The sequence below is a fragment of the Oncorhynchus mykiss genome, chromosome 4, assembly GCF_057628025.1.
Source record: "Oncorhynchus mykiss isolate SJ-2025 chromosome 4, ASM5762802v1, whole genome shotgun sequence".
NCBI classification, from domain to species: Eukaryota; Metazoa; Chordata; class Actinopteri; order Salmoniformes; family Salmonidae; genus Oncorhynchus; species Oncorhynchus mykiss.
In genome coordinates this window covers 78245833-78269429 of record NC_143025.1, presented here as the reverse complement: position 1 = coordinate 78269429, position 23597 = coordinate 78245833, and the positions used below count along the sequence as shown (strand labels likewise).

Here is a 23597-nt window from a genome sequence, read left to right as displayed (position 1 = left end):
GTAAACTAATAGATGGAGTGGACTAATAGGCGGAGTAAACTAATAGATGGAGTGGACTAATAGGTGGAGTAAACTAATAGATGGAGTGGACTAATAGGTGGAGTAAACTAATAGATGGAGTGGACTACTAGATGGAGTAAACTAATAGGTGGAGTAAACTAATAGGCGGAGTGGACTAATAGATGGAGTGGACCGCTTGATGGAGTAGACTAATAGATGGAGTGGAATGCTTGATGGAGTAGACTAATAGGTGGAGTAGACTAATAGATGGAGTGGACTACTTGATGGAGTAGACTAATAGGTGGGGTAAACTAATAGGTGGAGTGGACTAATAGGTGGAGTAGACTAACAGGTGGAGTAGACTAACAGGTGGAGTGGACTAATAGATGGAGTAGGCTAATAGGTGGAGTAGACTAACAGGTGGAGTGGACTAATAGATGGAGTAGGCTAATAGGTGGAGTAGACTAACAGGTGGAGTAGACTAATAGGTGGAGTAGACTAATTGGTGGAGTAGACTAATAGACAGAGTAGACTAATAGGTGGAGTAGACTAACAGGTGGATTAGACTAATAGGTGGATTAGACTAATAGGTGGAGTAGACTAATAGGTGGATTAGACTAATAGGTGGAGTGGACTAACAGGTGGAGTAGACTAATAGGTGGATTAGACTAATAGGTGGAGTAGACTAATAGGTGGAGTAGACTAACAGGTGGAGTAGACTAATAGGTGGATTAGACTAACAGGTGGAGTAGACTAACAGGTGGATTAGACTAACAGGTGGAGTAGACTAACAGGTGGAGTAGACTAATAGGTGGAGTAGACTAACAGGTGGAGTAGACTAATAGACGGAGTAGACTAATAGGTGGAGTGTACAGGGGCTACAGTATATAAAATACATTATAATAAATAAGATCAGACAGAATCACATTATGGCTAGGGTTAATGTTTGCCTACTGTATCATAACAATATCCCTGGAAATCAGGAAAGATGTTACCATAAAGTGTCAGTGTTTACTTAGGCCGTAAGTGGCCATTAATTCAGCAGGAAACAACGGGAGAGAGGCTTGCAGTGTGATACACTAGTTTTATGGCTCCAATAACAACTGATTGTCTGTGCAATCAACAGAAATAACCACAAAATCAATGTCTCAGTACCAACGTGTGTGTGTGTGGCATCCGGTTCTGTATGTCGTTTAGCCACTTAACAAAAGAGTATACAAGAGAGTGCAATTAAGAAGAGTAAACACACACTTTATCTATAGGATCTGTGTGTGTGTGTGTGTGTGTGTGTGTGTGTGTGTGTGTGTGTGTGTGTGTGTGTGTGTGTAGATGGAGTGTTTGTGTTTAACTAGTGTGCTTGTGTTTAACTCGTGCCCCTTAACGTTATTGAGACCAATCCAACCTGTTCTGTAAGACACCTAGGCACAGATTTAGGATCAAATCCTAACCTTCACTGCACAAACTATCACAGTCTCAATTTAGAATCAGAAGTTTGTCCATAAATATCACATTTAGAAGGTTAAGTTTAGGCATTCATTCTGAATGGTTAAGGTAAGGGTTAAGGTGTGAGATAGGGTTATGAATGGTTAACATAAGGGTTAAGGTTTGGGATAGGGTTATGAATGGTTAAGGTTTGGGATAGGGTTATGAATGGTTAAGGTAAGGGTTAAGGTTTGGGGTAGGGTTATGAATGGTTAAGGTAAGGGTTAAGGTTTGGGATATGGTTATGAATGGTTAAGGTAAGGGTTAAGGTGTGGGATAGGGTTATGAATGGTTAACATAAGGGTTAAGGTTTGGGATAGGGTTATGAATGGTTAAGGTAAGGGTTAATGTTTGGGATAGGGTTAAAACTACAAAATAAAATAGATTGCCTAGCACTGGGTTTGAACATGTGACCCACGTGGCCCATCCGCCATCCCCAAGGCCCTAGCAAACCGAATTTGAACTTAGGTCAATGTCTGGGTGACCTAAGATCCATGTGGCATATAGAGAGAAACAGGTCAGATGAGCTATGGTAGGCCTGCTTTTGATGCTTATGCAAGTCAAACAGAAGAGCAGGGAGGAGAGGGAGAGGAGGAGAAAGAAGGAGGAGTGGAGAAGAGGAGATGAGAAGAGTGGGAGGAGGAAGAGATGAGCTGTTAAAATGTAGCTCACATCAATTACTCCACATTTCAGCTCCTCTCTTCTGTGTGTCTGAGTGTCATCTGAGGTTTCTCTGATCCCTCAGGCTCTCCCTCTCTGGGCTCTCTCTCTGTGTGTGTGTGTGTGTGTGTGTGTGTGTGTGTGTGTGTGTGTGTGTGTGAGAGAGGATCCCCTTCAGAGCTCTGGCTTACAGGGGACTGGAGAAAGGAGCTAGTGTAGTACAGGACTATGATACAGAGCTAATATGATCGGCTTTACACAAGGCCCATTCTATCTAGAGAAGATACAGAGGCCACAGTAGGAAATATATTACATTTAGAAACGATAGGAGCAAGAAATGTATCACTTCTTCAGTCTTAAGCCTGTCGCATGTTTCCCAGTCAAAACAGTTTGCGCATATAATTATGACAACATGTTGTTGTTTTTGTTTGTTTTTGTGTTTGGCTGTTTTTTTTTCTGGCTGTTTGCGCATGCTTTTTATTTTCTTGGGGCATGTCGAAGTTTGGTAGCCGAAGTCTACACCCCTTCGTCGGTGATGGGTCAACAGTACTACTCCTAGAAGGAGTGGGAACTATGGACGGGATTCTTCAATTAAGTGTTTGTTGTCATTCAACCAGACAACTAGTTTTCATGCACATTTTTTCACTTGAGAAATACTGCAACAAACATCCTAGTTAGATGTCAAAATTAATGATTTCTTGATTTATCTTAGATTCATTCTGACTATTTTGAGGAAGTGTATACCGGTTATGTTGATGCTGAAGCGTCTCAAGACGGACAAACAGTAATATTGTTGTTTTCAAGCCAAGTTCTTTTAAGGCAGTATGTGATGCACAGACGTTTGCTTCTCATAGACGAGTTCTGCTAGAAGCAAACCCAACCTAGTATGTGGGCGCCTTTAGCATTTCAACCTTTTCCTTATATAGTGTAGCTAAGTATCACGCAGTTTGATTCAATCATTTTGTGATGGAAACTACGTCGCACACGCTGACCATTGTGACCATACTGCTGCTGAATCAGACACACAGGTTACCTGACAGTAGACTCAGGAGACAAAGGAAGCAGATGAACTCATAAAGACTGCGGACATTACCTTCACATCTCCCTGCCTCCTCCCTCTCTCTCTGTATCTATATACAGTGGGGCAAAAAAGTATTTAGTCAGCCACCAATTGTGCAAGTTCTCCCACTTAAAAAGATGAGAGAGGCCTGTAATTTCCATCATAGGTACACTTCGACTATGACAGACAAAATGAGAAAAAAAATCCAGAAAATCACATTGTAGGATTATTAATGAATTTATTTGCAAATTATGGTGGAAAATAAGTATTTGGTCAATAACAAAAGTTTATCTCAATACTTTGTTATATACCCTTTGTTGGCAATGACAGAGGTCAAACGTTTTCTGTAAGTCTTCACAAGGTTTTCACACACTGTTGCTGGTATTTTGGCCCATTCCTCCATGCAGATCTCCTCTAAAGCAGTGATGTTTTGGGGCTGTTGCTGGGCAACAGGGACTTTCAACTCCATTCAAAGATTTTTTATGGGGTTGAGATCTGGAGACTGGCTAGGCCACTCCAGGACCTTGAAATGCTTCTTACGAAGCCACTCCTTCGTTGCCCGGGCGGTGTGTTTTGGATCATTGTCATGCTGAAAGACCCAGCCAAGTTTCATCTTCAATGCCCTTGCTAATGGAAGGAGGTTTTCACTCAAAATCTCACGATACATGGCCCCATTCATTCTTTCCTTTACACGGATCAGTCGTCCTGGTCCCTTTGCAGAAAAACATGCTTCACAGTAGGTATGGTATTCTTTGGATGCAACTCAGCATTCTTTGTCCTCCAAACAAGACGAGTTGAGTTTTTACCAAAAAATTATATTTTGGTTTCATCTGACCATATGACATTCTCCCAATCTTCTTCTGGATCATCCAAATGCTCGTATACATGACATTGCTAATGATCTTAAAGAACAGCTGGTAGATAAACTCAAAGACAAACGTTTTGCCTTACAGTTCAATGAAGCAACTGACAGCAACAAAGACTGTTTGTTTATCTCTTATGTACGTTTTGACATGACAAACTCCCTGTGGGAGGATCTACTGTTTTGTAAATATGTCAGAGACAGAGCCACAGCTGAAGAGCTATTCAAAATGCTGGACTGCTTCCTGACTGAGAATGGGTTAAAGTGGGAGAACTGCATTGGTGTTTGCAGTGATGGTGCACAGACCATGGCAGGGATGGCAAAAGGACTTTGGGCACTCATCAAGGAGGCCTCACCTAATGCTGAGTGGACACACTGTGTTATACACAGAGAAGCACTGGCATCAAGGCACCTTTCCTCTGAATTAAGTGAGGTTATGACTGACATTGTAGGTGTAGTCAATTTTATAAAGACCAGGCCACTAAAAACAAGAGTCTTCTCTGCTATCTGTGAGGAGATGGGAGCTGAACATCAAGCTGTGCTGTTTCACAGTGAAGCACGGTGGCTGTTGAGGAAAAGTCTTGTCCTGAGTTTTTGAGCTCAGAGAGCAAAGAAGAATGTTTTCGGAGCAGGAGCACAAGTATGACCTCGCAGAAAAATGTTGTGATGAGAACTTCCTGGCAAAACTGGCCTACCTGAGTGACATATTTGGAAAGCTAAATGAACTAAATCTACAGCGTCAAGGGAAAGATAAACACCTCCCTCAGGTCACAGACAAGATCAGCTCTTTCACTCAAAAGCTTGCAATGTGGGGCAGGCGACTTGATGAAGGAAATACTGATTCATTCGAGAACCTGCATGAATTTGTTGACACTACTGACTATGATGCCACCTCAGTGATTCCATATATTAAGGAGCATATTTCATCACTGATGGGATTCTTTAAAAAGTACTTCCCTGAAAACAGTTCCCAATATGACTGGGTGAGAGATCCTTTCAACGCACCAGCTCCAACTGGTTTCAGCTCTGCAGAGGAGGACCAGTTCATTGATATGACGTCATACTCCACATTGAGACCGAGGTTCACATCACAGATACTGAGTGAATTCTGGCTGAGTGTAGAGAGGCAGTATCCACTCTTAGGGCAGAGGGCCATGGGCATTCTTATTCCTTTTGCAACATCTTATCTTTGTGAGACTGCCTTCTCTGCTGTTGTAGCACTGAAGACCAAGTACAGGTCCCAGCTAAACATTGAGCAGGAGCTGAGAGTTGCAGTATCATGCTTCGAAAAGCTGTGCTCTGCAAAATGTGCTCATTGTAAGCTATTAATCCTGACTTCCTCATTTTGATTTAAAAAAATAGGCACAAATTGTTTTATTCATTTTTGTTTTATAGGTCAAAGTGTGTCACATATTGTGCTCCTGAGTTAATGTTGCTGATCAATTTGAATGTATTATTATTTATTGATTATATTTAATTATATTTTTCAGTATCAAAAATGTTTACAGTTTAAATAAGTTTGAATTTTCCTTTTAATTTCAGGAAAATTGATGCACTTGAAGTCTTTTCTGTTACAGACTAAAAACAATGTTAATAAAGTTATTCTTTGTTGTAAGTTGATCTATATTTCTTTCTTTTTTCTTGTTTTGTTTTCTTTAATGTTAATAAGGATACAATGTTATGCAGAGGTGTACTTATAACCATTTTATAGACAAATGATACTATTTACAGACGCAGCAGAGAGTTGTGGGGCGCGAAATGTTAACTTCTTCCTAGGGGGGGGGGGTGTAACAGAAAATCATTGAGAAGCACTGGACTAGAGTAACAGTCCAGAGTGGGCGGCAGGTAGCCCGGTGGTTAAGAGCGTTGGGCCAGTAACCGAAAGGTCGCTGGAAAGGCACTCAACCCTAGTTGCTCTAGTTGGAGAAATGCGTCTGCTAAATTACTCAAATGTAAATGAGTAGAGGTGCAAACACAACTGCATGAGAGGATGTCTCCATTTGGGAGCTTCACTCCCCAGTGGTCCTCATATTATAGAGGGACAGTGGGAAGCATCATGGGATATGTAGTCTGAATTATGAAAATACGTAGTTGGCCTATTGTTAGAATGTTGTTACCATGGTATAATGTAACTTTGCTTTGATGCAACTTTGTTTCCATGTAACTTTGTTTCGATGTAACTTTGTTTCCATGTAACTTTGTTTCCATGTAACTTTGTTTCCATGTAACTTTGTTTCCATGTAACTTTGTTTCCATGTTACCCTGTTGCATCATTCTGAGCTGTGTGTGTGTGTCATGTAGCGGAAATGTTCTGTCTTTCATTTAGACCAGATAAGGAGAGCTAGAGTTCAGCTCATGCCGGTACACACACACACACACACACACACACACACACACACACACACACACACACACACACACACACACACACACACACACACACACATTCTCATCTCTGGGTTCTCCTCAACCAGGCCTGCCCAAACATGGTCAAAATCCCACAGAACAAGTGCACGCACGCACGAAGACACACACGCACGCACAAAGACACACACACACACACACACACGCACGCACACACACACACACAATGGGCAATTGACCTCCCAACCCCAGTAGAAACAGTGAAGGCTGGGTCCAGCCTGGATTCCAACTGAGAACTTCATTATCCCCTAGATATACTTACCCTGCTGCCCCATGGCAGTCATTAGTGGACTACGCTATTGGACAGACTAATAATAGTAGACAGACAGATGTGCTACGGACTGCTGCAGGTCTGTCCCATTCCTTTTCTCTCCCTCTCCCTTCCCTCTCTCTCCCCCTTTGCTTCCAGTTTCAGCATGATCCCCTCAGAGAGAGAGAGAGAGAGAGGATGTGTAGGTGTGTCTGTTTGAAAGACAGCGAGAGAGAATTGAGAGAGAGGGAGCTCTCTCGCTCCAGGGAAAACTCCATGAAACATCAGAATTCTCCCTGTCCAAATAAGTAGGTATAAAAGAGGACATTTGTGCCTTGCTGATCCTTACCAGCCAGGAGAATACAGCATATTTTCCAGCTTCTGAACTAAAACATGGACATAAGGCGAGACAGACGAAGAGATGGGGGGGGGGGGGACAGGGGTGAGGCAAGGGGAGAGGAGGAGATAGGGACAGGGGGGCTGGGGTTAAATGCTTCCCCAGAATGAGGGCTGTCCACAGGGGGAGACTGACCCCGAGCGAAGCTTCTGGTTAGTGTCTGTGTTGTGTGGGTTTATTATGTTGTAGACAGATAAAATGGTAGTTATACACATAACTAACTAAAGTAGTTGTTATATAGATCAGATCCTTATTTCTCGGCAGATAACCTAGTGGTTATCTGGTATGTGATCAATGGTGATCCACTGGTGGCTAAATGTGAGTGGAATTTAAGCACCATAAGTATCAGCGTCTTTTACTAATGTCAGCCAAATGCTACCATGCTGATCACCATTACCTACACTGTATTTAATAAGAACTACAGGAATGACAAACATCACCTACATGTTAATACAAATGTGAGCTCCACTTCAGCAAACACTGCCTGAATAAAAAACCTTTATTATTACATTTCTAGGTATTGTTTTTACATTTTGTCTCACAGAAGAGAGAGCAAACAGTAGAGATAAAAAGAGACATATATAAAGAGAGGGATAATAGAGCGGTAGACATGCGGAGAGAGAGATAAAAGAGAGCGATAAAAGAGAGATAAAGACAGAGATAAAGAGAGAGGACAATGAAATGGAGGGAACTGAGATAAAAACCTTTCTTGACAAACAAGCCTCGTCTACAGACGTTGCTCCTCTATGACGCCACTGGTCTCCATAGTAACCTGTTGGCCTGTAATAGCTCTCCCTGCAGCCACCGCATCCACCCGAAGGGACTGATTGGCTGAGTCCGTCACACACACACACACGAGTTGGTCTCCTGGTAGCAGTGTTCAGACCGACAGTGTATTAATAGAGACCCCTGTCACACTAGGGAGTTTCTACAAACACACGCACACACACACACACACACACACACGGAATGTGACAAATGTAAAAAAATATACATATATATATTTGAACAACAAGAAAAATGACGATTGAATTCCCAATGCAGATAGTCCTGCGTATGACCGCTAGCAGACAGCCAGTCATCACTACCCACCTTCCTGCTGTACCCCACCCTCTCAGCAATGATGACAGTTAAAGCTGTTTTTAGGTTCTCTGATGTGTGCCTCTCCTCCATGTTCTAAGTGGTCAGTACATGTCCCACTTCTCATCAATGTGATGGCTCGTTGCAGTAATGTATGACAGCGTGTTGGTGTTCCTAGACGTCCAACAATCTTTTGTTAACGCCACGTATGGGGTGTTTGAGAGCTCGCGCTTCGTACCTGCAGAACAATCATTGTACAATTTCTCCATCCGGGCTGTCACGGTTTTCCGACATGGCATCTTGTAGTCGGGTTCTAGATATGCCATTGGGGCATTGAAGCCAACATCCTCTACCATTGATAATGGCTGCATATCAACTACAATCATGTCTGTAATCAGCACTGTGATCTTCTCACTCCGTCCCTTACCGCACTGCTTTCGTGTGAAGATCCGGTCTATCTGTTGTTGGGGGCCTGCCAGTAGTGATTTGGGTCTCAGGGTCCCTCTAGAGTTGGGCCCTATCCAGATTTCCATACCGTGCCTGTGCCATCCCGGGATACACGGTATTACCGGTAGTGCACACACGGGGCACATAATTTTTTTTCAAAAGTAAAAAAAAAAGACCCAAAAACATCACTTATCAGAATGCTAACAAGTAAATGCTAATTTACTACTAGGACAGACAACCCAGTTCAAAAGTTATGTAAGAGTTATGCATCTCAAAACACTGTTTGCAGAACACACACAACAAATATTAGAGAGCAGGGATATTAATCAATGAGGGTATTGTCTCTGCTGCTGTTACCAAGAAGCTTGATCTTGCAAGCTAACTTTAGCCACTTAGCTACAGTGGTTAGTCCTTTAAAAGTTGCAGCATACTGCGGCGCAGCTTGCATGGTGCCGCAGAATTCTATGGCACGTTATTTAAGTGTGAACCACTTTTACCATTAATGCTAGTTAGTGCTAGTTTGACCACCAGAGGGCATCTTTGAGAAGCATTTGATAGCCTTCTGTTACATCTGCTCCTGCCATGCCCTCTACTGCTCATCATGTGTCTCCTTGACCTGCCGCCACTCCCCCAGTGCTCTCTCCCTCTCGCTCTGTGTGTGATTGTGTGGGCGGAAACAGGTGTGCTGGAGTCAGAGCAGATCCCCACCAGCTGCAACCTGTTCCTTAATCAATACCTCTACAAATACTCAGTCCTGGCAATTCCACACTGCCACATCATAATCTCTGCTCAGTCAGTCTACGTTTCTAGCCGTTTGTTACTATCTAGAGCCTGACCAAAATTGGTCTACACGGACAAGTTCTGGCCTGGTTTAGATCTTATCTGTCGGAAAGATATCAGTTTGTCTCTGTGAATGGTTTGTCCTCTGACAAATCAACTGTAAATTTCGGTGTCCCTCAAGGTTCCGTTTTAGGACCACTATTGTTTTCACTATATATTTTACCTCTTGGGGATGTAATTCGAAAACATAATGTTAACTTTCACTGCTATGCGGATGACACACAGCTGTACATTTCAATGAAACATGGTGAAGCCCCAAAATTGCCCTTGCTAGAAGCATGTGTTTCAGACATAAGGAAGTGGATGGCTGCAAACGTTCTACTTTTAAATTCGGACAAAACAGATATGCTTGTTCTAGGTCCCAAGAAACAAAGAGATCTTCTGTTGAATCTGACAATTAATCTTAATGGTTGTACAGTCGTCTCAAATAAAACTGTGAAGGACCTCGCCGTTACTCTGGACCCTGATCTCTCTTTTGACGAACATATCAAGACCATTTCAAGGACAGCTTTTTTCCATCTACGTAACATTGCAAAAATCAGAAACGTTCTGTCCAAAAATGATGCAGAAAAATTTATCCATGCTTTTGTCACTTCTAGGTTAGACTACTGCAATGCTCTACTTTCCGGCTACCCAGATAAAGCACTAAATAAACTTCAGTTAGTGCTAAATACGGCTGCTAGAATCCTGACTAGAACCAAAAAATTTGATCATATTACTCCAGTGCTAGCCTCCCTACACTGGCTTCCTGTCAAAGCAAGGGCTGATTTCAAGGTTTTACTGCTAACCTACAAAGCATTACATGGGCTTGCTCCTACCTATCTCTCTGATTTGGTCCTGCTGTACATACCAACACGTACGCTACGGTCACAAGACGCAGGCCTCCTAATTGTCCCTAGAATTTCGAAGCAAACAGCTGGAGGCAGGGCTTTCTCCTATAGAGCTCAATTTTTATGGAACGGTCTGCCTACCCATGTCAGAGACGCAAACTCGGTCTCAACCTTTAAGTCTTTACTGAAGACTCATCTCTTCAGTGGGTCATATGATTGAGTGTAGTCTGGCCCAGGAGTGGGAAGGTGAACGGAAAGGCTCTGGAGCAACGAACCGCCCTTGCTGTCTCTGCCTGGCCGGTTTCCCTCTTTCCACTGGGATTCTTTGCATCTAACCCTATTACAGGGGCTGAGTCACTGGCTTACTGGTGCTCTTTCATGCCGTCCCTAGGAGGGGTGCGTCACTTGAGTGGGTTGAGTCACTGATGTGATCTTTCTGTCTGGGTTGGCACCCCCCCTTGGGTTGTGCCATGGTGGAGATCTTTGTGGGCTATACTCAGCCTTGTCTCAGGATGGTAAGTTGGTGGTTGAAGATATCCCTCTAGTGGTGTGGGGGCTGTGCTTTGGCAAAGTGGGTGGGGTTATATCCTTCCTGTTTGGCCCTGTCCGCGGGTATCATCGGATGGGGCCACAGTGTCTCCTGACCCCTCCTGTCTCAGCCTCCAGTATTTATGCTGCAGTAGTTTATGTGTCGGGGGGCTAGGGTCAGTTTGTTATATCTGGAGTACTTCTCCTGTCCTATTCGGTGTCCTGTGTGAATTTAAGTGTGCTTTCTCTAATTCTGTCTTTCTCTCTTTCTTTCTCTCTCTGAGCCCTAGGACCATGCCCCAGGACTACCTGATATGATGACTCCTTGCTGTCCCCAGTCCACCTGGCCGTGCTGCTGCTCCAGTTTTAACTGTTCTGCCTTATTATTATTCGACCATGCTGGTCATTTATGAACATTTGAACATCTTGGCCATGTTCTGTTATAATCTCCACCCGGCACAGCCAGAAGAGGACTGGCCACCCCACATAGCCTGGTTCCTCTCTAGGTTTCTTCCTAGGTTTTGGCCTTTCTAGGGAGTTTTTCCTAGCCACCGTGCTTCTACACCTGCATTGCTTGCTGTTTGTGGTTTTAGGCTGGGTTTCTGTACAGCACTTTGAGATATCAGCTGATGTACGAAGGGCTATATAAATAAATTTGATTTGACTTGTTATCCCGTTGTTCCCGTTTTCTTTGCCTGACAGTTTTCCTCTCCGCTACAGTTCTGCCTGCTCTGACTCTGGTCCCTGTCTCCAGTCCCACATCTTGTCATCCTGCTACTCTGTCCTGGATTCCTCACTCTACTGCTCCCTTGGATGCATGCTTACCCTGTCCCAACCCCTCTCGCTCAAGCCTCAGCACTTGGTTTCCTGCAACCCGCCCGATCTTCCCCTGGCCTGCACTCCATCTTCCCCTTGTGTTTCAATAAATACCTTGGTTACTTCATCGCAGTCTCCTCATCTGAGTCTGCTCTTGGGTTTCCCTGTTCCCCTCTGCGTAACACCTTCAATAGTGGCTGTACTAGAGAATGCAGGCAAGCAGGAGACCGGTGTTCAACTCCCCAATGGGAAGGAAGGAGTAGGTTGTCCTTGTAAATAAGAATTTGTTCTTAACTGATTACATGTGTGTTATGTCATAGATGCGATATCTTCACTATTATTCTACAATGTAGAAAATAGTAAAAAATAAAGAAAAACCCTGGAATGAGTAGGTGTGTCCAAACATTTGATTCCAAACATTTGATTAATTCATTTTATGTTGTTTCTATTCCAAGAAAAACTAACATGCCCGGTCAGGAGTGGGCTACAGTACTAAGGTAAGAGCAAAATAATCCTAACAAAATAAAATAATATTTTTTTTTGTGTAACAATTGTTTTAGTAAGTAATACTGAAGTCGTACACAATTATCAGTTTCTATTCAGGTTTATGTCACCCATTCATTGTCAGTTAGAGCCACAGTAGGACCCAAAAACATAATCAGTGCTTGTGGTGGTCTGGAGCAATAAAGTGGTGACGCAGGGTACCGTACTAACCCGCAAATTACCTCTAAGTACCACAGCATAATCGCAAAACTTTTAGTGGAGCAACATTAGCAATTTTTTTAACTAGGCAAGTCAGTTAAGAACAAATTCTTATTTTCAATGACGGCCTAGGAACAGTGGGTTAACTGCCTGTTCAGGGGCAGAATTACAGATTTGTACCTTGTCAGCTAGGGGATTTGAACTTGCAAACTTCTGGTTACTAGTCCAACGCTCTAACCACTAGGCTACCCTGCCACCCAGCCAGCAAAACCCAGCTGGAGAGAATTTATTTGGAACATCTTAGATACTTAACTTAATAGTTATAATATATAAACATATATATAAACATTAGAAGTGAATTTCATACAAGTATAACTTGATCGCCTCACTTAAGTTGTGCTGCAGGAGGGACTCACCTCACAAAGCTCCCATTGTACTCATTGTGCTTCTTTGTAAACAAACATACGACTGGCTCAAACCCGGTAAGCTTCATAATTAAAAAGCTTCATAATTAAAAATCTTCATAATGAAAAAGCCTCATAATGAAAAATTATCTAATTGGGGAAATGAAGAACGCAATCTGCTTTATATATTACCTAGTGCACAAGTTGACTGAAGGTATTTCTTTAAAAAGTACTAATAACAAAATGCTAACAAAATCTTAACAAGTAATGAGGAATCCTCATAGACAACGCTAACTAAATGCTAATGAGTGTATTGCAAATATTCTGTACAGTTTCTGACCTAAACAATACAAGTATACAAGTAACTCAAAAATGCTACTCAGTTTTCTGCACGAGCAACATGAATATTAGCCAGCAAGGCTCTTGATCCAGGAGGGGATTCTGCTGTTACCAAGCGAATGCTTGATTTTGAAAGAAGCTAAACACTTAGCGAGATAGCTAACTAGGTTAGGACATCTACTTTGTGCATGACACAAGTCATTTTTCCAACAATTAAATTATTTAACTTATAATTTACTGTATCAAAATTCCAGTGGGTCAGAAGTTTACATACACTAAGTTGACTGTGCCTTTAAACAGCTTGGAAAATTCCCCCAAATTATGTCATGGCTTTAGAAGCTTCTAATAAGCTAAAAGACATCATCAATTGGAGGTGTACCTGTGGATGTATTTCAAGGCCTACCTTCACACTCAGTGCCTCTTTGCTTGACGTCATGGGAAAATCAAAAGAAATCAGCCAAGACCTCAGAAAAAAAATTGTAGACCTCCACAAAAATAGAACTGTTTGGCCATTATGACCATCGTTATGTTTTGAGGAAAAAGGGGGAGGCTTGCAAGCCGAAGAACACCATACCAACCGTGAAGCACGGGGGAGGCAGCATCATGTTGTGGAGGTGCTTTGCTGCAGGAGGGACTGGTGCACATCTCAAGACATCAATCAGAAAGTTAAAGATTGGTCACATTGTCCAAATGGACAATGACCTCAAGCATACTTCCAAAGTTGTGGCAAAATGGCTTAAGGACAACAGGGTCAAGGTATTGGAGTGCCATCACAAAGCCCTGACCTCAATCCTATAGAACATGTGTGGGCAGAACTGAAAAAACATGTGCGATCATGGAGGCCTCCAAACTGACTCAGTTACACCAGCTCTGTCAGGAGGAATGAGCCAAAATTCACCCAACTTATTGTTGGAAGCTTGTGGAAGGCTACCCGAAACATTAGACCCAAGTTAAACAATTTAAAGGCAATGCTACCAAATACTAATTGAGTGTATGTAAACTTCTGACCCACTGGGAACGTGATGAAATAAATAAAAGCTGATATAAAGCATTCTCTCTACTATTATTCTGACATTTCACATTCTTAACATTAAGTGGTGATCCTAACTGATCTAAGACAGGGAATTTTTACAATGATTAAATGTCAGGAATTGTGAAAAACTGATTTGAAATGTATTTGGCTAATGTGTATGTAAACATCCGACTTCAACTGTAATTCGACTATCAACTGTCAATTTACGGATACGACTGCAGCCACACCAGTAAATAGCTAACCTTACAGAAACTCTGTTGTTACACCGCAAGTCAGATGGCTCATTGCCAAAAATTGTTAATGTTAAAAATAATAACCAGCTAATGTTAGCTAGCTATGTTGGCTATTAGCTCCTATATGATATCTTAGCACCATGTTTATCTAGCCAGCTATCTAGCAGAGTAGCTAATATTGCTAGCTAACACCACAGATGAAAGGGTTAATTATCATAATCTTTGCTAACAGGTCACAGAGCTATCTGCTTAGCTAGCTAGCTAGCTTGCTTATTGCATGCATGTCCGGGCACGACGACACAACGTCTTATTATTAGTGAATTAAACTAAACTAATATTTGCAACAGGAGTTTGATTTTGGTAATTGTGTCAATTCATCTGTTTCTCAATACTGCACCTTTCTGTCGAAGAATGAGCTAACTTGCTGCTAGGTAATGATGTTGATTTTCCCAGCAAGACATTCCTCTGCATTGTGCAGTGCTTGTAGCTCAGGCGGTAAGTGGCGGCTGGCATAGCAGCAGTTTTGCCATGTAGAGGGACTATCGGCAAAGCCGATAGAGAAGGGAGATAGTCGATAGACTAGAAAAGGCCAATATCGGCCCGGACGATTTTCGGTCGTTTTCTAGTTCAAGGCCTTTAATTTGATACATTCACTGCTAAAATGGACTAAATTTGACCGCCAACATATTTCATGTTAAAAAAATTCTGTGACTCCACAAATGGTGGTCCTCAAAAGTGAAACTGAAAAGTTTGGGAACCGCTGGCATAGGTAATTATGCTTGTATGCTCCATATTCTCTCATGTTGCTATCACATTAGCGTAATTTAAAGAGAAACGGAATTTAATAAATCAATGTTCCTTCTTATCTCGTTTGACTAATATAAATCAAGTGATATATGAAGATGATGTCCCTCCTCCTTTTCCATATCTGGGCATCAAACGCAAAATGAACGATTTTCCACCAGTAGGCCTCATGTTTGATTTCTTCCCATTCTCAATGTCTTTCTCTCCTTTCACCAAATACTGAGTGTTTACCTGACCTCTGTGGATTTCTGCAGATGTTCACAAACAACTCTTGGTAGCACAATGGAAGTTTACTTGAAACATCTCCTGTTTATTTCTAATCTCAAAATACTACTACAGTTGGAGTAGTAAGTGGGTACAGTTGCAGTAGTGTAGTGACTAAGTAGTCGAGTAATAGTAGATTCAGAGTATTAAATAGTCACATGTACAGAGGTTGCAGGTGTGATTGCAGGGTACAGTGAAAATCTTAGGCTCTGAGTGAGTAGTAGTGAGTAGTAGTGAGTAGTAGTGAGTAGAGTATAGCTGTAGTAATAACTGACAAGTGAAGAATAGTAGGAGCAAGTACAGTAGTGGTATAGTATAGTATATTATAGGACAGCATTGCATATCATAGGTATATCTATAGTATAGTTCTTACCGGACAGACGGAAGGGCTCTGAACTGGGAGGAGGCGGCACAGTGGAGGGCACTGGACCACGTTCTGTATGGAGAGAGAGAGAGAGAGTAGTTACAGTAATAACACATCTCATTATTGAGGATGGCTCTAATGCCTCCAGGGGAAAAACACTGAAGTGAGATTAAGTTCATACATCCTGAAATACTCATTACTGCATCTGAACATTTTAATCATACCTCTCCCTCTGCCTTTCTGCAGAATCTACTTTTAATAACAAGCTGCAAGGTCATAAATGTTCCCTAACCAGGAATGACTGCTGGAAATGAGCTGGAAAATCACACAGCTAGCGCTGCATCTGCCGATTAGCAGAGGGAGAGAGAGGGGTAGAGAGAGGGATGGGGGCGAGTGAGAGAGAGAGGAAGAGAGTGCATCCCAGAGTTAATCGTTTCCTATTCAATGGGCATCTCTACCTTAACAGTATGCAATTGACTTCACCTCTCTTCCCCTCTGCTCTCCATCTCTCCTCTCTGCCACTCTCAGGCCAGTCACAGGCCTCCTCCACAGCCCGTCCAAACAGCTCCGTGTGGCACGTCAAGCAGTACCACTCAGTAGAGTGGCTTTCACAGGCCTCTCTAGTTGGAGAGCAGTTTGTTGAGCCGCCAGGCAATCTAGGCATGTCATGTATAGGCTGATATTTATGTTAGACAGTGAGTGTTTTGGTGGGAACATGGTACTAAACCATGGGGGAGGTGAGAGAGAGAGGGAGAAAGAGGGATGGATTAGAGAGAGAGTGTGAGAAGGGGGGGGATCAGTGTCATGGAAAGACTTGTTTTTATGAAAAGATGGCATTGAAAATCAGCTCCCAGTTTTTGTGATAACTCTGACAGTATTTAGACTGTTAGATCAAATGGACGAAGCCAAGTCACCAACTTAAACATGTTAGGACTCTAGTGTTCCATCCTCCTCTCATTTCACAGGACATCTCTCCATCAATCTCTCTACAGACAGAGAACTCTCTCCATCAATCTCACTACAGACAGAGAACTCTCTCCATCAATCTCTCTAGACAAAGAACTCTCTCCATCAATCTCTCTAGACAAAGAACTCTCTCCATCAATCTCTCTACAGACAGAGAACTCTCTCCATCAATCTCACTACAGACAGAGAACTCTCTCCATCAATCTCTCTACAGACAGAGAACTCTCTCCATCAATCTCCCTACAGACAGAGAACTCTCTCCATCAATCTCTCTAGACAAAGAACTCTCTCCATCAATCTCTCTACAGACAGAGAACTCTCTTCATCAATCTCTCTACAGACAGACAACTCTCTCCATCAATCTCTCTACAGACAGACAACTCTCTCCATCAATCTCTCTACAGACAGAGAACTCTCTCCATCAATCTCTCTACAGACAGACAACTCTCTCATCAACCTCTCTACAGACAGAGAACTCTCCATCAATCTCTCTACAGACAGAGAACTCTCTCCATCAATCTCTCTACAGACAGAGAACTCTCTCCATCAATCTCTCTACAGACAGAGAATTCTCTCCATCAATCTCTATACAGACAGAGAACTCTCTCCATCAATCTCTCTACAGACAGAGAACTCTCTCCATCAATCTCTCTAGACAATCTCTCTACAGACAGACAACTCTCTCCATCAATCTCTCTACAGACGGAGAACTCTCTCCATCAATCTCTCTACAGACAGAGAACTCTCTCCATCAATCTCTATACAGACAGAGAACTCTCTCCATCAATCTCTCTACAGACAGAGAACTCTCTCCATCAATCTCTCTACAGACAGAGAACTCTCTCCATCAATCTCTCTACAGACAGAGAACTCTCTCCATCAATCTCTCTAGACAGAGAACTCTCTCCACCAATCTCTCTACAGACAGAGAACTCTCTCCATCAATCTCTCTACAGACAGAGAACTCTCTCCATCAATCTCTCTACAGACAGAGAACTCTCTCCATCAATCTCTCTAGACAAAGAACTCTCTCCATCAATCTCTCTACAGACAGAGAACTCTCTTCATCAATCTCTCTACAGACAGACAACTCTCTCCATCAATCTCTCTACAGACAGACAACTCTCTCCATCAATCTCTCTACAGACAGAGAACTCTCTCCATCAATCTCTCTACAGACAGACAACTCTCTCATCAATCTCTCTACAGACAGAGAACTCTCCATCAATCTCTCTACAGACAGAGAACTCTCTCCATCAATCTCTCTACAGACAGAGAACTCTCTCCATCAATCTCTCTACAGACAGAGAATTCTCTCCATCAATCTCTCTACAGACAGAGAACTCTCTCCATCAATCTCTCTACAGACAGAGAATTCTCTCCATCAATCTCTATACAGACAGAGAACTCTCTCCATCAATCTCTCTACAGACAGAGAACTCTCTCCATCAATCTCTCTAGACAATCTCTCTACAGACAGACAACTCTCTCCATCAATCTCTCTACAGACAGAGAACTCTCTCCATCAATCTCTATACAGACAGAGAACTCTCTCCATCAATCTCTCTACAGACAGAGAACTCTCTCCATCAATCTCTCTACAGACAGAGAACTCTCTCCATCAATCTCTCTACAGACAGAGAACTCTCTCCATCAATCTCTCTAGACAGAGAACTCTCTCCACCAATCTCTCTACAGACAGAGAACTCTCTCCATCAATCTCTCTACAGACAGAGAACTCTCTCCATCAATCTCTCTACAGACAGAGAACTCTCTCCATCAATCTCTCTACAGACAGAGAACTCTCTCCATCAATCTCTCTAGACAGAGAACTCTCTCCATCAATCTCTCTACAGACAGAGAACTCTCTCCATCAATCTCTCTACAGACAGAGAACTCTCTCCATCAATCTCTATACAGACAGAGAACTCTTTCCATCAATCTCTCTACAGACAGAGAACTCTCTCCATCAGGCACAATCACAACAGTGGGTTTATTTTTAGGCCCAGCCAGTGTTATTCCAGGTAACATCATCAGAGGGGTGAAGTGTCAGGCAGGCAGCAGAGATTCCTGTTGATCAGTCTGGCAGATAAGAGGTTGGTAATCTCAATCCCAACACACACACACTGGTAGCTAGAGGGAGATTTACATTATCAGTCAGGCATGACACAGCTTTAAAATCAATCACAGCCACATCTACGTGGGAAACCAGTGTAGGCTGGAATAAGAGACTAACGACAGACACGTGGGTGCACAACACGTGAGCTCAACACTCAAACGCACATACACTCACCTTCATTCTCTATCTCTCATACTTCAAACAGCCTATTCATTTCACTCCTCCTGTTCTCTTTGCCACACTTGCAGTAGACAGACAGACAGACAGACAGACAGACAGACAGACAGACAGACAGACAGACAGACAGACAGACAGACAGACAGACAGAGGGTAAAATACCTGCAGACTTCAGTAGTGAAATATAGAGCTGTGGGTTACAGCAATAAAACTACCCGCCTTGACTGAAGTCTGTCTGTCTGTCTGTCTGTCTGTCAAGAAAGGAGAGAAGTAGCCCATGTCTCCAGATAATGACAATCTCCATCTCAAAATGTGTCACATTAGGACGTGTTCTGACAGCAACGTCCTGCTGGGACTATTGGTTCCTACTCAAACACTGAAGGAGAGAGAGGGACACACACTTTCCTCAAGTCCTTCCATCCTCCCGCAGTAAGGCCGGCTCTGAAGGGACCTTATACAAACGCTGTGTTCTTATTGGAGCATGGTTCTGGGAATATCCCGCCCCGTACGTCACCCTCCAGCTGCCTCCCATAGGACAGCTGGGGTTCTGAGAAGGTCATGGAGGGGTCAGTAGGCCACCATATTGAATATTGCTCTTCTAAAGATAGACTGTGGAGGAGTGATGGGGTGAAGAGGGCAGGGGAGGAGTGACTGATGGGGTAAGAGCTGATGTAATAAGGATGTTAGTCTGTCTCTCAATACTCTCATCCCTTCATTACCTTCTCTCCTTTCTGTATTACAAGGGTCAAGAGTATTTCCTGGTCACATAACCTGATCAGTAAAAGTCTATAGCCTATAGGTCTAACCTGAGACATATTTTTTCCTGGTCAGGAGAAATACAAGCATCATATTAGTTCCACTGCCAGATCAGATCAGTGATCATTGAGCAGAGAGGAGACGACTCAGACGAGGAAAGGAAACTAGGCGAGATGGGGCGAGAGATGGGGCGAGAGAGCTGATACTTTGACATCAGCCTCTCTTACTATTAGCAATGCTTCCTAGGCACAACTGTTGAAAAGACTACTCAGACACACGTATTGCACTGTATGGTGTAGTATGAGCTTACTGTATATGGTGAGAGGCTGGGGTAAGGCTTTGGGGCATGTGAATGGGGCTGTGTAGTGTTGTAATCTAGCATCATGGATGTAATGTACATGATGGTGTCGCCAATATCCCGGGCTGTGCCACAACCGGCTGTGTTCGGGAGTCCCATAGGACGGCACACAATTGGCCCAGCGTTGTCCAGGTTAGGCGAGGGTTTGGCCCAGCGTTGTCCAGGTTAGGGGAGGGTTTGGCCCAGCGTTGTCCAGGTTAGGGGAGGGTTTGGCCCAGCGTTGTCCAGGTTAGGGGAGGGTTTGGCCCAGCGTTGTCCAGGTCAGGGGAGGGTTTGGCCCAGCGTTGTCCAGGTTAGGGGAGGGTTTGGCCCAGCGTTGTCCAGGTTTAGGGGAGGGTTTGACCCAGCGTTGTCCAGGTTAGGGGAGGGTTTGGCCCAGCGCTGTCCAGGTCAGGGGAGGGTTTGGCCCAGCGCTGTCCAGGTCAGGGGAGGGTTTGGCCTAGCGTTGTCCAGCTTAGGGGAGGGTTTGGCCCAGCGTTGTCCAGGTTAGGGGAGGGTTTGGCCTAGCGTTGTCCAGGTCAGGGGAGGGTTTGGCCCAGCGCTGTCCAGGTCAGGGGAGGGTTTGGCCCAGCGCTGTCCAGGTCAGGGGAGGGTTTGGCCTAGCGTTGTCCAGCTTAGGGGAGGGTTTGACCCAGCGTTGTCCAGGTTAGGGGAGGGTTTGGCCCAGCGTTGTCCAGGTTAGGGGAGGGTTTGGCCCAGCTTTGTCCAGGTTAGGGGAGGGTTTGGCCAGGGGGGCTTTATTTGGCTCACCGCGCTCTAGCGACTCCTTGTGGCGGGCCGGGTACCTGCAGGCTGACCCCGGATGACCGTTGAACGGTGTTTCCTCCGACACAGTGGTGCAGCTGGCTACCGGGTTAAGCTGGCGGGTGTTAAGAAGCGTGGTTAGGCGACTCATGTTTCGGAGGAAGCATGACTCCACCTTCGCCTCTCCCGAGCCCGTTGGGGAGTTGCAGTGATGAGACGAGATCGAGGGGGTAAAATACAAACAACTACAAATTCTACGAATAATTAAGTTTTATGCAGCATCTTTTTTAGTGCGGCCCCATTGCTCCTTTTGTTTGTCTGAAATTGCGGGTTTTACACACCAGCCAAGCTTCTGGGAGAGAGCGATGGTCGCCTTTCCATAAGTTAGTCTAGTGGCCAGCTATCTAAACTTAAAGTAAACATGGTGGAATTACCAACCGGGGTCGTCAGTTATTGATATACCCTGATGGGGACAGCTTGGTTGTCGAAACGTTAGTGGTTGAATTTTTGCATCTGAGCTCCTAGAGTGTGCGGGTCTCTTTTATTTTCAAATTGATAATCAGTTACCATATTAAAAACTGAAAAAATTTGCCTCCACCCTATGGCAAATTGTGTAGAATTGCAGAAACTTTGCTGAAAAACTGAACCTTTTTCTCTCTCCCCCATGGCAAAACGGGTAGAATTGCATGAAATGAGTTAAAAAAATTGCTAAATATTCCCTCCGCCCCATTACAAAATGTGTAGAATTGCAGGAAATTAACTTTCAAACGTACATTTTTTCTTCTCGTTGTCACGATGGGGGCCGCTAAAATATTTTGCTTGCACACACACACACACACACACACACACACACACCTCGTCTAGATGTCATACTGATACATAGTATGTAGAAGTGCTTAGGAGCTGTGAATGGTGTATGTGTGTATGTGCTGTGTGTGTGTGTGCGCGTGTATGTGTGTGTATGTGCGTGTATGTGCGTGTGTATGTGTGTTCATATGTGTGTCTGTGTGTATGCTTGTGTATGTGTGTTCATATGTGTGTCTGTGTGTATGCTTGTGTATGTGCATATGTGAGTATGTGAGTATGTGAGTATGTGTATGTGCGTTTGTGTGTATGTGCGTGTGTATGTGCATATGTGAGTATGTGAGTATGTGTATGTGCGTTTGTGTGTATGTGCGTGTGTATGTGCATATGTGAGTATGTGTCTGCGTATACGTGTGTTTGTACGTGTGTGTCTGCAGGGTCTACATTAGGCTATGTGAACTGAACAGTATGTAGTGGTACATTATACAGTACATCCTTAGCCCACAATCTAGGCCTCTGATAGTGGCAGGGCATCGCAGCATGACTTTCTAATGTTCAGTCCATTACTATGAGTGCAGTAAGACTCAACACCACAACCCTCTCTGTGGAGAGCACTACACACATATTTACAATAGTCTGCTTAACAAGTCATATAGAGAATGCAGATGAAGACAGAGAATAGAGAGAGGAGAGAGAGAAGCAGAGAGAGGCAGAGAGAGAGAAGCAGAGAGAAAGGCAAAGAGAGAGAGGAAAGGCAGAGAGAGGCAGAGAGAGTGTGAGTGCAATGTTTATTGTTCATTTTTATTGTTTATTTCACTTTTGTATATTATCTACTTCACTTGCTTTGGCAATGTTAACATATGTTTCCCATGCCAATAAATTAAATTGAGAGAGGCAGAGAGGCAGAGAGAGAGGCAGAGAGATTCAGAGAGAGAAGGAGAGGTAGAGAGAGGCAGAGAGAGAGAGAAGGAGAGAGGCAGAGAGAGATTCAGAGAGAGGCAGAGAGAGAGAGAGAGGCAGAGAGCGAGAGAAAGAACAATAGAGAATAGATTGTTAGAGATATGTTCTCCAGTGTAAAAGGAAAAAAGCAGATGTGGTGGCAGGTAGCCTAGTGGTTAGAGCGTTGGGCCAGTAACCGAAAGGTTGCTGGATTGAATCCCCGAGCTGACAAGGTAAAAATCTGTCGTTCTGCCCCTGAACAAGGCACTGTTCCCTGGTAGGCCGTCATTGTAAATAAGAATTGGTTCTTATCTGACTTGCCTAGTTGAATAAAGGTTAAGTAACTGGTGGAAGGCTGACTGTTAATGAGGTCAGGGGCTCTCTGTCTAATAACACACACATACACACACACAGTGCCCCTCTACAGTCTAATTAGTAGCACCATTAGTGTGCAGGGAGGGAGTCGGGTCTGGGGTTACTATCACAAGCACCTGTTTTGTAACACTTTATCCAACACTCCTGGTACACAGCATGGTCTTCATTGTATTTTGTGAATAGAATATTGGTAAGGAGTACGCTATAAGTGTTGATTGCTCAGCATATACATAACTCCATTCCGTCATCTCTTGACCCACTTTGTTTCTACCTACCATCACTAGTAACCACTGTCACGCACACAAGCACACAGACATAAACACAGAGACAGAGATTTTTAAAAGCTGTGTTTTGGTAATTTTCTGGCTAATTTGCATGGGGTGGATCCAATGCTGGGGAATGCATCGTGTAAATTGGTGTGTGGGTGAATGTTTGTGTGTGTGTGTGTGTGTGTGTGTGTTGTAGGAAGGGGTCCATGGTAACCTCTGCTTTAATAAACAACCTCCTCCTCTTCCTCTAATTACACTGCTCTGCTGCCAG

The 23597-nt window shown here is 43.6% G+C and overlaps 1 protein-coding gene across 3 annotated transcripts in view; it reads right to left on the bottom strand.

The window, feature by feature from the left end:
• The window catches only part of LOC110522448 (1-phosphatidylinositol 4,5-bisphosphate phosphodiesterase beta-4), a 142866-nt gene that overhangs the window by 102330 nt on the left and 16939 nt on the right, over window positions 1-23597 (bottom strand). For all 3 annotated transcript variants that reach the window (XM_036976061.2, XM_036976062.2, XM_090233087.1), the window contains exon 3: window positions 15829-15891. The gene's annotated coding sequence lies outside the window, so the exon portion shown is untranslated. The remainder of the gene's footprint in view (window positions 1-15828; window positions 15892-23597) is intronic.